Source organism: Acinonyx jubatus, chromosome A2, assembly GCF_027475565.1.
Source record: "Acinonyx jubatus isolate Ajub_Pintada_27869175 chromosome A2, VMU_Ajub_asm_v1.0, whole genome shotgun sequence".
NCBI lineage: Eukaryota > Metazoa > Chordata > Mammalia > Carnivora > Felidae > Acinonyx > Acinonyx jubatus.
The window spans coordinates 135,108,524-135,125,170 of record NC_069383.1 but is presented as its reverse complement, the minus strand read 5'-3'; the positions used below and the strand labels follow the sequence as shown (position 1 = coordinate 135,125,170).

The 16,647-nt window shown below is 39.5% G+C and overlaps 1 protein-coding gene and 1 long non-coding RNA gene across 7 annotated transcripts in view; one reads left to right on the top strand and one right to left on the bottom strand.

Annotated features, from left to right (window-relative positions):
- The window catches only part of SYNPR (synaptoporin), a 312,280-nt gene that overhangs the window by 239,922 nt on the left and 55,711 nt on the right, over nt 1-16,647 (top strand). The window lies entirely within an intron of this gene.
- LOC113593585 (uncharacterized) overlaps nt 1-16,647 on the bottom strand; it is an 80,789-nt gene that overhangs the window by 55,715 nt on the left and 8,427 nt on the right. The window lies entirely within an intron of this gene.

Genomic DNA, 16,647 nt, shown 5'->3' with positions numbered 1-16,647 from the left:
CGGTGGAGATTAAAGAAGTCCACAAATACATATGGAAAACTCACTAGAGGAGACCTACCTATTTTGGAGGGTCTGGCAATGGTCAGGGCTGGAAGCAGACTTAGTATCACTAAGAGTTTTTGAAGATGCAAGTAACAGAAGCTGCCTTTGAGTAACAAAAGTGAAGTCATTTATTGGAAGGGCATAGGAAAGTTCACATAAAGAAAGGGAACACTCAGGAACTGGGCTTAAAAAATACTAGAAATGGGGCAGTTCAAGACACATATACAGCAAAAACTAAGGAATGGCTTTACTTCATAGTTCAACCCATGTGTTGGTACAATGCATGATTCAACTCAGCCCCTCATCTCATCCTTACATCATGTCATTCAAGGCCCAAAACCCAGAAAAATAATCTTGTTGGTCTAAGTTGGGTTTTACACTGACCTCTTGGCTTGAGAATGTCCCTTCCATAGAGAAAGGACAATCCCCCAAGAGATGTGATTCCCTGAAAGGAAATCAAGGTGCTATTAGCAAAAAAAGGAAAAATGAGTGCTTGACAACCAAAACATGGCTAATGACTACTAAAGTCTTCCCATGGAAAATAGCCACATTAGAAAAGTACTTTAAGGAATAAAACTATGTCATAACTAACGAGAAAGATGAGACCCTAGAACACTTTTATGTATCAGTAGATTAGAGCTGAAATTCAAGTACAACACACTTGGACATGTGCCGTCAAATATTTTATCCACCATGTGTATTGCCCACATATTTTAGACAGTTTTTTACCCTGTTAAATTGCTTAGAAAGCCATCTTTTTAATAGAAAAATCAAAAGAATGACCTTGGAAAAAGTCACCAAATAATGACTCAGAAATTAAGGTAACTGAATTTCTGTCAGCCCTTTTCTACTTTCTATGTGAGTAGGGAACCAAGTTACAGCTAGAAAGAAAATTAACAAACTGAATTTTTCGGTGAACTAGAACTCTAGGAATTACATATTGTCCTTTTCGTTTCTCACTGTAACACCTGAAAATTACATTTTGTCAGCAGATACTTTGGAACATTTCCTACCAATACTAATGGTTAAAGCTTTTTTTGATTTGGGGTTTTTTTCAAGTAGGTCTGAGAGAATATAAAAAACCTCAGTGCTTTCCTTCTTGTTCCAGTCCAGGATATTAGACCTAATAATGGTTTATTAGTCAAGCTTTTTAAGTGCTTCTGCATATCAGATGCTATACTGAAATCTTTACATGTGTTTCTCATTTAATATTTATAAGAACCCAATGAGAATATACTCTTGGTATTAGGAAACTAGGAGTCAAAGGAATTATGTAACTTGCCCAAGGGTGCACAGCCAGTAAATGGCAGAACTAAAGTAAAATACATAAAACATTGATGCAGAAAATGAGTACACACATACATTCATACATACAGTTACAGACATAGATATTAACCTTAAAAGTTATTTTCTGAAGCATTTAGATTACCTGTCCTTAAAAAGGGTAGGTCCTCAATAGATGTATACTAAAGGCAGGAATTTATAATGTGATTCTAAAAATATAACTTCCAGGAAATTTATGTGGGTAGGGAAAAAGATCTATCAGCATAAAAGAATATTTTAAATAGAATATGATGATCTGTTATTCCTTCTACTGACTCTGAAAATGGTTGTCAATTGTTATGTTAGGACTAAATTCAAAGGGAAAAATGATTGATTAAATGTTTTTGACCGCTGCATCTTTTTTCCTCCTGAGTAGCTTATTAAAGGCAGTGGTGGGATGTATTTCTCTGACTTTTTTTAAAAAAATCAGGGTAATCAAAAAAATGTGGTTGGTATTAGCATACAGATAAACATATAGACTAATAGAATAGAGTTGAGAATACAGAAATAAACCTTTACATTTTATGACCAACTGATTTTCAACAAGGATCCCAGCCATAGTAATGGAGAAATAATAATCTTTTCAACAAATGATGCAGAGACAACTGAATACCTACCTGCAAAAGAATGAAGTTGGACCCCCTACCTCACACCATATATAAAAATTAACTCAAAACAAATAATAGACCGTGTAAAATCTAAAACTACAAAACCCTTAGAAGAAACCATAGGAATAAATCTTTATGTACTTTAGTTAGCCAATGGTTTCTTAGATATGACATTGACAGCATTAAGTAATAAGAGAAAAAATAGATAAATTGTATTTCATAAAAAAAACAACTTCTGCACTTTAAAGGACACAAGAAAGTGAAAAGACAGCCCACACAATGGGAGAAAAATCTTCTAAATCACTTATTCAAAAAAGGACTGTGTCTAGCATGTATACTCTAACAATTTATATATATATAAAGAACTCTCTTAAAAGAACTCTAACAACAAGAAAAGACAATTCAGTTCTAAAATGGGCAAAGGACTTAAATAAATGTTTATCCAAGGGAGACATACAGATAGCCAATAAGCACACAGAAATATGTTCAACGTCATTAGGGAAATGCAAGTCAAAACTATATTGAGTTATCACTTCAAGTTCATTAGGATGGCTAAAATAAGAAAGACAAACAATAACAAATATTGACAAGGATGTAGAAAATGGTATCTCTCCTACATTGCTGGTGGAATTGTAAATCATGCATCCACTTTGGAAAACAGTTTAGCAGTTTCTCTAAATGTTAAACATACGATTATGTTAATGTTAAACAATATGATCAAGCAGTTTCACTCCTAGGTATAAAACTAAGAGAAATGAAAACAAACACACACACACACACACGCACAAAAACCTATCTACAAATGTTCCTAGCAGCTTAATTCATAAAAGCTCAAAACCCAGATGTCCACCAACTGATGAATGGATAAACAAAATGTGGTATAGCCACACAATGGAATATTATTCAGCAATATAAGAGGAGTGACATGTTCAACAACTTGGATGAACCTTGAAAACATTATGCTAAGTGAAACAAGCCAGGCACAAAATGCCACATATTGCACGATACCATAAATATCTATCATATGCTAATTCGTAGAAACAAAGATTAGTAGTTTCCAGAGGTTAAGGGATGGAGAAATGTAGTGTGACTGCTAATGGATGTGAGAGTTCTTTTGGTGGTGATAAAAATCTTCTGAAATTAGATAGTGGTGTGGTTACTTTGTGAATATACTAAACTCTGTAAATATACCAAAAACCACTGAACTGTATGCTTTAAAAAGGTGAAGTTGCTGGTACTACGTTATGGTTAATTCTATTTCAATAAAGCTGTTGCTTAACCATAAAAACTATGACCAGCTATTATCTGTCTGAGATGGTAAGTTTGTGGTGTGCCTTGTAGTTCCCCAAACTTTCTATTTTCATACATTTCTGCAACTATCTACACACTCTACTCTTTGTGTTCCAACTTCTACCCACTTTCCCATCCCCATTCTAACCACTTTCCTGCTGTGCAAATGTGTTCTTCATCTTTCATGAATTGGCTCAAATCTCATCTCTACTAGGGAATCTCCTGGAATCCCTTGTTCCACTTTGAGCTGCATTTATCTGAAGATTCATCTGAACACTATTCACATTTTCCATGGTAATTATCTCTTTATGTGTCTGTCTACCCTCTAGTGTGTAAGCTCCTTGGAGCATTTGTGTTTGTGTTTTGAGGTATGGCACAGTGTCTCACACGTAGTGTGTACTTAGAAATGCTCACTGAATGAGTGAATGAATGAATGAATGAATGAATGCTTAAAGACAGAAAACTAAAGAATATCTCCTAGTTGAAACATCCTATGATGTCAGGACATTGTCTTACCATAGAAAGTGTCTTAGATTTAAATCTTAAATACTTTGTGTGTTAAATTTAAACTAACTGTGGAAATCAATGCTACAATGAATAAATATTTGACTTCTAAATGTGAGATGTCAGTCCTCAAGTGTCCTACGATAAGCTGAGCTTTCTAAGAGAAACAAGTAATTCTTGCCACATGGAATACTCTTGCACAATTAACTAACTATGTTGCAGGGTCCTAAGACATTTCACTGGGGCATGTAGACTTGGTTGTCAATAAAAACCCAAGATATTTTAAAGGTTGAATCAGAGTCTGTTGTAGAGGGAAATAGAGCCTCCGGTGAATAAATTTTATCCAGATTACTGTCCTTCTGTAACAATATCTCCCTGCTCGACTACTTAAGCTTCCTGTGGTTTGAAACATCTGAATAAGATTATCATATAGACAAAAGGATTAAGAATTTACAACGAGTTTTCATCTATAAATCTTTCTGGTGCAGAAATCCAAATACTTAATTAACTGATGGCAGTTATCATCTGATCCAAGAGATAAGTTAACTCTTATCCAAAAGATAAGAAACCACCCTCAATGAAAAAAACAGACCAAAAATAATTGTCTGTATCCAGTGTACATCATAGAAGGTGAGGAGATGTAAGGGAAATATAAGAGGGTAGTAATTCCAGGCAGAAAAAATAATTAGTGTAAAGATGAGAATACATTCGGTGAAACGAAAGAAGCCGGGGTGACTGAGACATAATGGACATTAGCCAGCAGTATGGTAACTAATATTGCCTGTGGTAGACAAACTTATTGGTCACAATTCTTCATTCCCTCGCCCCAGTAGCATTTTGAAAAGCCACCTTTGCCTTGGTCTCACAGAGACAGGATCTGTTTCCTTGCCCCACTGAAGCTGAGTGTGGCAAATGACTTGGCCTTGGTCAATGGAACATGGGCAGAAATGAAGGCATGTCATTCCCAAACAAGACCTTAATGGGCATGGCATGTCCCTTCTTGTTGTCCTTATGCCTCTGTCATCAGCAAAAAAAAAAAAAGGCCTCCTTCTTGTAGATGTGCTCCCGCTTCACCCGGAGCCCCAGAGTGAACAGGCAGGGAGCAAAGCTACTGCAGCCAACGTGTTAGACACAGCGTTAAGAATAGATAGTTGTTGGGGCGCCTGGGTGGCTCAGTCGGTTAAGCGTCCGACTTCACCCGGGTCACGATCTCACGGTCCGTGAGTTTGAGCCCCGCGTCAGGCTCTGGGCTAATGGCTCAGAGCCTGGAGCCTGCTTCCGATTCTGTGTCTCCCTCTCTCTCTGCCCCTCCCCCGTTCATGCTCTGTCTCTTCTCTGTCTCAAAAATAAATAAACGTTAAAAAAAAAATTAAAAAAAAAAAAGAATAGATAGTTGTTATTTTAAGTCACTGAGTTTGGAGGTGGTTTATTCAGCAGGATTATCATAGCAGTGTTAACTGATACAGTCTTCAATACTAATCTTACACATTATTAGTATACCTTTCTATTCACTTTTCTAAACATTATCTTATTGGTCATATAGTCTACAGTTGCCAGATCATTTCTGGAAACGACGGGTTACTTGCAAATCACAAAATGAACCTGAGCCTAGCTATCTGGATTTGGAAAGAATAAACCTCATCTGACCAGACTCCTGATTTGTTCTAGCCATGTGTTTAGTTGAAAGAAAGCAAAGGCCTTTTCTCTCTTTTCCGCCTCTGCACCAGGATATCTGTTTTTTCAGGAACATAGTGTTAAGTTTTTGCATTCCTGAAAAAAATATATATACAACTCTGTAGCTTGTGGTTTATATTTTAGCATATTTGTGTGTTAGTACTAGTCATTCAATAGATGGGCGATTCCTCAACAAAGTGAAATCCACCAAGTGAAGTGTGAAGTCACTTTATAAACAAACCCAATTTGTGGCTCATTTTCACAAGTTTCAATTCCGAGGCTAAATTTTCCAAAAGAAGTTCAAGCTTTCCTGCATGTGTATCCCAAACTCAAACCTAATAGCGATGTAAATAGCAAATTAATCTCATCAGCTGTGGTGAGAAATATCATAGCGCTTCCGTCTCTTGAAGTACTAGATTTTTTTTCCTCAAAATATATCACTTATTCACCAAGTAGTTATTGGGTGTCAGTCCACAAAGCATACCAAACAATACAGAGCTACAAAAAAAGGGGGGGGGGTTGACCTGCCCTAAGTAAATGTATCCCAAGAAATGACTTTCACAACGGAGACTGTTGGGACCTGTCTTAATTTGAATTCCCCGAGGCAGACCTTAAGACAAAGAGTTGGTACAGGGAACTTAATGTATGAGGTGAGCCCAGCAGGCACAAGCAAGGAAGTGGGCAAAGTGAGACCGAAGAGGGAAATGCCAAAAAGAAAGAGACAGAAAGAAAGGAAGGAGGAGGAGAAAGAGAAGAACAGAGAAGAAGTCAGGGCGAGGGAAGCAAGCCAGTATGGGCAACTGAGGTTCAGCCCTGCTGGAGATCCTCTGAGAAACAGTGCGGAACCCACCCAAGAATCCTAAGACTGGATAGCAGGGAGCCTGAAGCATTTGCACATTGATTTTTATCCCCCAGTGTTGGAAGGCTGCATCCAAGAGGGTTAATTCCCACACACCCCCAGCTGTGCCTACTTGTAGCAGAGAAGGCCTCCTCCGGCCAAGGAAGGCCCTCAGACAGGGAGGATTAGGTAAGGTGGGAAGTTTATCAACATCGGCAACAGTTGCCTAAAGTCAGGCGGGCCTAGGATATAGGGTGCAAGGCATCACCCTTGTCTGCTACAGGAACACAGCTGTTTATTCCATCAAGTGTAACAAGAGTCCATATTTACCGAGCACTTAATCTGTACCAGGCACAGTGCTAAGCCTTTTACAGATACCGTATTATTTAACCCTTGCTACAACCCCGAGAAGTACATACTATTACTATCATCCTCTACAGACAAGGAAGTTAAGAGGTTTGCTCAGGTGACAAAGCAAGTACATAGTGGAGATCTGAATGTGAGCAGTCTGATTCAAGGACTCTGGTCTAAACACTTAACTCATGAAGGGCAAGGCACAGAAAACAAAGACACCAGAAAGTCAAAGATGGGGAAAATAATGAGGCATGTAACGCTCTGGGGAAAAAGTATACCTGAGTAAGAGTGACTAAGTAGAAAAGTGCAGAAAAAGAAATGAGCTTGTGCATGATAAGATGGGGAAAGGGGAAGGAGGAAGGGGGCTGTAACATAATGGACATGAATTCAGCAAAATGTCCGCATCGGAGAGCACACAGAGTTGTCCTTGTTGCAGGGATAGGCATATATAACATGGCATGTAGCTCAGTTCATGTAGCAAATATGTATCAGGTGTCTGTGTTATACTTGGAATGGGAGGTACAGAGATTAGAAAAAGGAAAAACAGACATGATCTTCTAGGGAAGAGATTTACACGGTAGATCTTCCTTGTTTCTGTTTTCTAGTACTGGAACCCTTTCTCTCAGTGAAGAGTCCATTCAGTGACATGTATGTGGCATGCCATCTCCTCTTACACCTTACACTCTCACATACACACTCACACACATGAACATGTATGCACACCCACACACGAGCACACACGTTGGGCACTTGACTGAAGCCTGGCCGGCTAAAGCACCCTGTGGCCTCACTTTCTGGTTTTGACAGGAAGTTGTGACCTAATTTGGGTTTGTCTATTGAAGCTGGGAGGAGAGTTGGCCCCTGATGATCAGGGGTACCAAACTGGTAAGATATAGGTGTGAGGCTATCATCTTACCCAGCCACGTGAAGAAAGATTAAAGCCAAGCAGAGGCGAGCATATTTGAGGAGTGGAAAGTGTCCTGCCAATTTTTTTTTTAACTCTTGGGGTCAGCCTGATGGTAAACAAGAAGTAGATCTTATCTCAGTTTTTTTCAGAAGAAAACACTTTAATGGCACGTGAAAGAAGGAAGAGATTGTCTGAGTGAGCTCTTTTTAACATGGCTTCTTCTAAAACTTGACCACCCAAAGAGGCAGGATCATAATCTGTTCTCATAGTCACTCTGCAGGATACCAGGATGCATGCATCCTTTCTACTGACCTGAGTCACCACAGGCCATTGGACCCACTGAATCTTTATGCAAGTGGGATTCTGAAATAGTCATATAGATTTCAGATGGAAATCTGAATAGGTTAGTTTTTCCTTTACTGAAAGAGCCAAATCTGTTGAGTACAAAATTCTGCTAATTATAATCCTCCTTTTATAAAACTCTTTCTCTTCTCAGTCATTCTCCTAATCCACTTTGGTTCATGTTCCTTGGCTCCAGATCCAGACTATGAATGTTGGCACAGGTTGGCCAAATGTAAAATTTCTTTCCCAAGATTTAGGAGCCCAGAGAAGCTAAACATAGAAATGCAAAGTTAAAAATACTTTCAGAAAAGCATGCTTTCGAATCAAGCATCATATCCAGTGTCCTGATAGAAAATAGTTACCTTCTCAAGAGGGTACTTGGAATGAAAGTAAAAAGCCAGAGGAAAGGTACGAGGCAGCAGCATAGAGGGAGGGTAAATCGAAGAGACAAGAAGAAATGGATCTTATCAGATTTTTGATATGCTATTGGGCATATTCTGCAGCTGATGCCTGTTTAAGATAAAGGATGAAATGGGCCTCTGTGTCTATCTGAGATGCTCCAGTCACTTGTAAAGCAGTTAGATTAAAGTTAATTGATTCCGTAAATACTTTTGAGCACCTGTAATGTGCCAGGCACCATGTTAGGTGCTAGGAACACAATAAGGTACTAGAATCTCTTTCCCTACATGTTCTCTTCTGTATTAGCCTCCTTATCCTAGAGTAGGATTTAATATGCCTGTCTTTAATTTTTAAGCTCAGGAGATGAAACATGGCAATTTATCATGTCTAGATATGATGCTCAAACCCAAAAATCAAGGAACTCTTCAGATGTTCTCAAGGGTCTCTGAACCATAGTTTGAGGAGTTCTGATCTAGAGTTTTCAGAAACATTATTTCTAGGATGCTAAACAAAAATATTGGATATAAAATCCCCTGCAAGACTTATTTGTAGCCTTATGTTCACGTGGTTTAGACCTTGATTTTTAATTATCAGAAGGGGAAGCTAGATTGAGCCCCTGTTCCCTTCCCTTCAAACAGTGTGTGAATCGAGAGGAAATATGGGGCGTCTGGGTGGCCCAGTCAGTTAAGCATCCCAGGACTCTTGATTTCAGCTCAGGTCATGATCTCACTGTTGCGGGGTTGAGCCCTGTGTCAGGCTCTGCACTGAGTGTGGAGCCTGCTTAAAAGTCTCTCTCCTCTCTCTGCCCCACCCCCCATCTCTAAATAAATAAACACTTCTTAAGAAAGAGGAGATAGGGGCACCTGGGTGGCTCAGTCAGTTAAGCGGCCGACTTCGGCTCAGGTCATGATCTCGCGGTCCATGAGTTCGAGCCCCGTGTCAGGCTCTGTGCTGACAGCTCAGAGCCTGGAGCCTGTTTCAGATTCTGTGTCTCCCTCTCTCTGACCCTCCCCCGTTCATGCTCTATCTTTCTCTGTCTCAAAAATAAATAAACGTTAAAAAAAAAAAAGAGGAGATATAATCATAGGAGGGTTTTTTTTTAATTTTTGTTTTGTTTGAGATTTTTCCAATGATTAAATACCATTTTTCTGTTTAAGACCTTATTGACCATTCTATGAATAAATTGCTGTCACTGACCTCATTTAAGAATTCAAAGTCTTTCCAATCAATTCCTTGCCTACCATGTATGAAACTGCCTTTCTTTTAAGATTGGGCCAAACTGGGGCACCTGGGTGGCTCAGTTGGTTAACCATCTGACTCTTGATTTCTGCTCAGGTCTTGATCTCACAGTTCATGAGATGGATCCCTGTATCAGGCTCTGCACTGACAGTTCAGAGCCTGCTTAAGATTCTCTCTCTCCCTCTCTCTGCCCCCACCCCCAATTCTGCTCACTCTCTCTTTCTTTCTCAAAATAAATAAATAAACATAAAACTCAAACTGGGATGATTTGGCAGAGACAGAAGTTCAGAAGACTGGCTTGGATAAGCAGGAAGGGTGGAGGTGACACATGAAGGATTGCCTGACACCACAAGCATGTATATAGACTCCAACAGGTAAGGGAAGGAAGCCATCTCTTTCCTTTTCCTGGACTGTTTGAAGGATTAAGTCTCATTCTCAAGGCTAACTTCACCTCTGTAAGCAAGGTGAAGATGGCCTTGGCTTCAAAGTTATCAAGTCATTCCCTAAGAATGCTGTTCCAGGAACAGTGTGAGGTGGCCCTGAGTCCCAAAGTTAATTCTCACCAAAACCAAATATGCAGGAAAACCATTTCCCTAGAGCCAATTTTCCAAATAATGATTTTGCTGAAAGATAGATTTTTCTCTTCTAAAATATTGTCTATGTATTAGCTGCACTGGGCCAACACCCCCCCCCCGCCCCCCCCCCGCCCCCCCACACACACACTCATCTACATTCTTACCAGCCTTCACATTGAGGAACATCTTCAGTTTAAGACATGGTAGTAAAACAACTGGGGTAAAATCTCCTTGACAGTTTCAGGTTAATTGATTATTTGGCCAATTGATTTTTTCAGCCAATTAATTTTTAACAAATGAGTTTTTCTTGCATCAGCCATTCTAAAAAATTTGCACAGGTCCTTCCTCTGCGGGCATATATGGAACTGACATAGATGGGCCCCTGGGAGAGGCTGAGGAAACGTCCGATCTGCCAGAGATGCATAAAGCATTTGTCAGGGAGGCAAAAGGAAGACTATACCACTGTGCAATGAGAATCCCTCTGGACAGAGCAGTTGTAGTTGGCTGACTTCCTATATGCTCAGCCTCTGTCTCCTCATCTGTAGGGATAATAATGATTATACCTCTCATGGCTCTGGTGAAGAGTAAAGGAAATACAGCATGTAAAGCACATAGTGCAATGGTTAGCACAGAGACAGGGATCAATACCTACTAGCTGTTATTGTTAACTGTTGTCAACAATGACAGAAAACAGTTCCTCAAATGATACCTTTTCACCTCCAGGCCTGAAAGCCTCACTCCTTCAGCTCTCTAGCCACCAAACCCTCTCCACCCTCATTTAAATATCAGCTGAGCCAACAAGTCTTCTCTGGTCCTCTAGACTCGCTTAGGGCCCCTATATATCCCTGGTCTTAACCTCATTGCCACTTACAGAAACAGATTCTTCAGTTATCTGCCTTTTCTTAAAATAAATACCCTGGGAGCAGAAACCATCTCCATACCATGTACTCTGATAGGCATAAGCCCTAGCACGGTGCTTGGCACTTGGTAGATGGATGAATGAGTGAGTGAGGCATCAACTGGGAGCATGGTCCTGAAGCCTGGTCCTGCCAGTGGGAGGACGCCAGCACACAGCTGCACAGGTCTGACTTAGACCACAGGGTCTATGAGAAAAGCCTGAGAAGGTCTAGAAGGGTTCTGTTGAGCTTCTCCAGCAACCCCCAGAAGCCTGAGAGGTGGCTTCCATTTTTGACTTTTAGACCCTATGGCTTTTCCAACCTCTAAGCATGCGCTCTCTGGGCCACCGAAGAGTCTCTTCCCCATGGGAATTACAGAGTAGTAGAAGGTCCACTGATCTAGAAGCAGAAAACTTAAGTTGTGCTTCTTTTACTGTGTGACATTGATCAAGTGTCTTCACCTCTCCAAGTCCTGGATTCCTCTGGTAGAACAGCTGAAGCATCTCTTTCTACAATCCCATGAGGGAAGAGCAGGGTCAGCTTCCAAGCATATATCTGTTCTAAGAATTTAATGAGATCTATCCTTTCTAAACCTTCTATCCTTTCTGCTTCCCTCCCTCCCTGCCTTTCTTCTTTATTTGACAAATACCTTTTGAGTACCCTGAACCAGATACAACCTAGAATTCAGTTATAGAGAGGCAGACAAAATAAATGGGATCCTTGCCTTCCTGCTACATATAGTCTAGGGGAAGAGACAGAGATAAGCAGGATAACGTCAACCATTTAGATAATCAGAGCACCAAATAAAATAAACGCAGTGAAACGAAATGATGTGATAGAGAATGACAGTGGAACACCCTCTTTAGATTAGATGGTCAGGGGAGGCCTCCCAGAGATGGTCACATTTCAGCTGAGACCCAAATGAAGAGATGAACTTGACAGCAGGCAATATGAGCTTAGTTCAGAGGCCCCAGGACTTGCGTGGGGTGGGGCAAGTGCTAGGAAGCAAAAGAAGCAAGGTGGTGTGGTGATAGCAAACAAGTGGGCAAGATGCAAGTGACGTTGGGTTGGTCCGTGTGGGCCATGGTCAGGGGTTTGGATATAGCTTCAAGTACAAGGGGAGGCACTGGAGGGGAGCTCGATGCAGGGGAGCAACATGTTCTGATTTATGTTTTTGAAAAATTTCTGGTCGCAGTGCAGAAAATGAATTCCTACATGTCATGTTCCAACTGCAGCTTGAAAATGGTATGATTAATCCCCTGGTTCCTGGCAAAGCACCAGAAACATGGGTGACATTATATTTGCTGATAATAAAGGGCACTTTTTCCATCCTGAGCTGATAAATATGTTGAACAAACGGTTTCTAGTTAACTAAAATGAACAGTGTTGCCTTGTGTCTTCAGACATTTTTTTTTCCCAAAAAGGATTTGTGTGTTTATGGTGATATTGATAACTGAAGAATTGGAAATTTACAATTCCATAGCCACTTGACGGGGCAATAGCTTTTTGGTGGTTTAAAGGAGATTGCATTTTGTTCTATATGTATAAGCAGTTACTGTTTATTTTGTTATAATCTGGCAGATATATTGAATTTCCTGCCCACCCAGGGTTCTGCCAGTTCCCTATCCTGAACATTCAATGAGGCCAGCTATTACGTGCAGAATGAAATGACAGCAAGCAACAACAGATGACCAAATAGTGCTTGATAGGGTGCTTTTTGACAAAGCAAAATAGTAATAGAACACGCCGTGTTTCCAGGTCTTTGAAGTCTACTTTTTGAAAGCATTTTGGATTTTTAAGGTCCACTTTAGTAATTAGGCCTACACCTTGAATTTTGAACTTTGGAAACTCTTGGCACACCTAAGAATAGTGACAGTAGTTGCCAAATACATGCCAACTACAATAAACACAATGTTTTCCATTATCTTAGTCGAGCCTCAAAAAACCCCTATGAGAAATAGGCAGTGAGAAAGCTGAGGCTCAAAACTACTACAAGATTTGTCTAAGATCACATAGCTGGTGCTTGGTGGAGTTACTTTATCTTGCCTTCCAGTTGGAGGAAAAACAAGTAGAAAGGTGGTGCTCCATTGGGTCCCAATGGAGACAAACAGAAGAAGGTATGCTAGGGCTGTAGGTATATTAGAAGTCACATCTCATTGAATGGACGAGTTGTCAAATATTCTGCATGTTGTCCCCAGGTATAAGAGTAGATGAGGTAAATAATGGGTAGGGTGAAGAACCATCCATCGGACAAAATGTAGACCCATGAAATAGCCTGAATAAAATCTTTAGAACCCAGCTGTTATTTCCACCTAGAGCACTAAGTCACCAAAATCAAGATTAGTAAATCTTAACCCTTTTGGAATTAGGAGACCTATTAAGAATCTGATAAAGTCATGAAACATGACCCATATAAGTGATTTTTTATGATTATGAAGCTATCTGAAGTTCATCATGAACCCCTGAAATTCATCTGTAGACCTCCTAAGAACCCTTCAATCAGCCCCTCATTTTAAACTTGAGAACACTGAGACCCAGAGAACAGTCTTTACTTAGATCACACACAAAAAATTGGTGCACAGATAGGCCCCAGAATCTGTTCTCTCACTTTTAATAGTTCCCAGATTCTATTCTGGAGGCTCTAGACTCTGGGAGCTCTTCCATTTGAAATGACTGGCTCTCATCCTAAAAGTTTCCCCTTCTGCTTTTGGGGTATCCATATATCTTTTGCTTTATGAAATTTTGATGATGTTAAATAATAATTACTGTTCTTAATTATAATTTTTGTTTTGAATGTCCTCACCTCATCTGGCTAAATAAAAAATTGATAACTCCCTCTGTTAGGTACCAAATTTCTCCTGGAAGTTGTACTGATCCAAAAACTCTAAAATGCTGGGAGTCACTGCTCTTATTCACATGCCTCTCTATCTCCTCTCATCGCCCACCTGAAACAGGTGCAAACCATATAGGAGTATCAGTCTTATCGTTGAATCTGATGCTTAACAGAAGTGAGGGGGCTCTACAGGGCCAGATTCCTTCTGCATATTCATACTGCACATATTGCAAAGGGAAAAAAAGAGGGAGGAAGAGTCTAGGTTGAAAGAGATCAGAGGGATATATCAACCAAATGCAATGTACTAACTTTTCTGGGTCCTGATTCAAATAAACCCACTTAAAAACATCTGAGACAGTAAAGAAAACTTGAACACTGGGCAGATAATTGATGATACAAACAATTAACTATTTTGTTAACTTTTTAAAAAACGTTTATTTATTTTTGAGAGAGACAGAGTATGAGCAAGGGAGGGGAAAAAAGAGGCAGACACAGAATCTGAAGCAGGCTCCAGGCTCTGAGCTGTCAACACGGAGCCTGATGCAGGCCCAAACCCACGAACAGCGAGATCATGACCTGAGTCAAAGTCAGACACTTAACCGACCAAGTCACCCAGGCACCCCAAGAATTGAGGTTTGAATTTAATAGTGTTGTGGTTGTATTTTTAAGAATTCTGATCTTTTAAACGTACATACTGAATATTGACAGAATATGGAGTTATATGATGTCTGGTATTCATTTCCAAGTGATCCACTAGTGGGAAAGAGGTGATGGTGGGAGGCACCGGGTGGTAGTTGAGATAAAAAAAGATTGGCCATGAGTTGGGGATGGTTTATCACAGGGAACAGAAACATGGAGGTGATAGTATGATAGTCTCTACTTTATGTAGATTTGATATTTTCTATAATAAAAACTTCTTATTTTTATTTTTTTAATTTTAGTTATTTATTTTGCCAGAGAAAGAGCATGAGCACAAGTAGGGGAGGGGCAGAGACAGGGAGACAGAGAATCCTAAGCAGGCAGCTTTTAGAATCCTACACTGTCAGGGGTGCCTGGGTGGCTCAGTTGGTTGAGTGTCTGACTTCAGCTCAGGTCATGATCTCATGGTTTGTGAGTTAGAGCCCCACATCAGGCTCTGTGTTGACAGCTCAGAGCCTGGAGCCTGCTTCGGATTCTGTGCCTCCATCTCTGTCTGCCCCTACCCCTGTTCACGCTCTGTCTCTCTCTCTCAAAAAGAAATAAACATTAAAAAAAAAAAAAAGATTATAGAATCCTAAACTGTCAGCTCAGAGCCCGATGCAGGGCTTGAACCTATGAACCGTGAGATATTGACCTGAGCCGAAACCAAAAGTTGGACACTCAACTGACTGAGCCACCCAGGTACCCCAATAAAAGCCTGTTTAAAAGAGAAAAACAATAAGCAAATGGGACAACCTCAGTACACTCTTCATGGGAGTGCAAATTCCTACAACCTTTCAGCAGGGCCTTTTGGCAATTCCTACCAAACACCCTAGAAATAATCCATCCATACCCCTTGTAATGGTTAATTTTATGTATTTACTGGGCTAGATTATAGTGATCAGGTTTTTACCAAACACTAGGCTAGATGTTTCTATAAAGGTTTTTTTTTTTTTTTTTAAGATGTGAGTGACATTTACAAGCAGTTGACTTTAAGTAAATAAAGCAGTCTTCTCCAGGGCGTGAGTCACTCCATCCAATTAGTTGAGGGTTTTCATTAGCAAAGACTGAAGTTTCCTATAAAAGACGGCATTCTATCTTCAGACTGCAATGCAGAAACTCTGGTTTTCTTGGCTTTGGACTCAAGACTGTAACATCAACTCTTGCTTGAATCCTTTGCCTACCAGCTTGCACTATGCATTTCAGACTTGCCAGGACCCACAATCATATGAGCCAATCCTTTAAAATAAATTCCTTATATTCCTTAAAATATATATCTTTATTAGTTCTGTTTCTCTAGAGAACCCTGACTAATCTACTCATTTACCCAGAACTTCTGCTTGTAGAAATTTATCCAAAGAAAGTTGTCATACAAAGATCCAAAAAAAAAAAAAAAAAAAACCATGTTCAAGGCATTGTTTTAACAGAGAAAGATTGGAAACAATCAAAATGTCCACCAGTGGGGGACCCTTTAAAAAATTATTGTGAAACTGCACAACATAACTATACAGAAAATTCTGGCCCTGTAATTCATCTATCCTATGCATATATTTTATGACTGTTAAAAATAAGGTAGATCTTCCTTTAAAGAAAACGCATGTATTAACCATATTATTAAATAAACAGCAAGTTAAAAACCCTGTTTGATTTTCATTATTGTAAGTTGTTAATACTGAGGATGGAATTATAAAGGAGCTTACTTTTTCCTATTAACATTTCTATATTGACTGAATTTTTTAAATAGCATATTTTGACTGAATTAATGAATCAAATCCATTTGACCTATATTTAAACAAAAAGTAAAATCAGACAGATTTCTGCTGCCCTCACCCATGCTACCTTGTGTTTATTAATGTTATAATTCTCTTTTAGTCAAATCTTTTACATTGTTTTTTCATAAAACATTTCTATACCAACCAAATAAAATGGATAGATAGACAGTTATGTGGACATTTAAGTTTAAGAACAAAAACTGTGGAACTATTTTTGTTTCATAATTCACTTGAGTACAGTACCACAGTTAAGGAAGGCAAACAAGATAGGAAAAAAGGATTTTCTCTGCAATATACAGATAATGACCTCATTATCTATTTTAATTTGACAATGTAGAGTCAGTCTGAGTCCTCTATGACTCAAATTCTATTT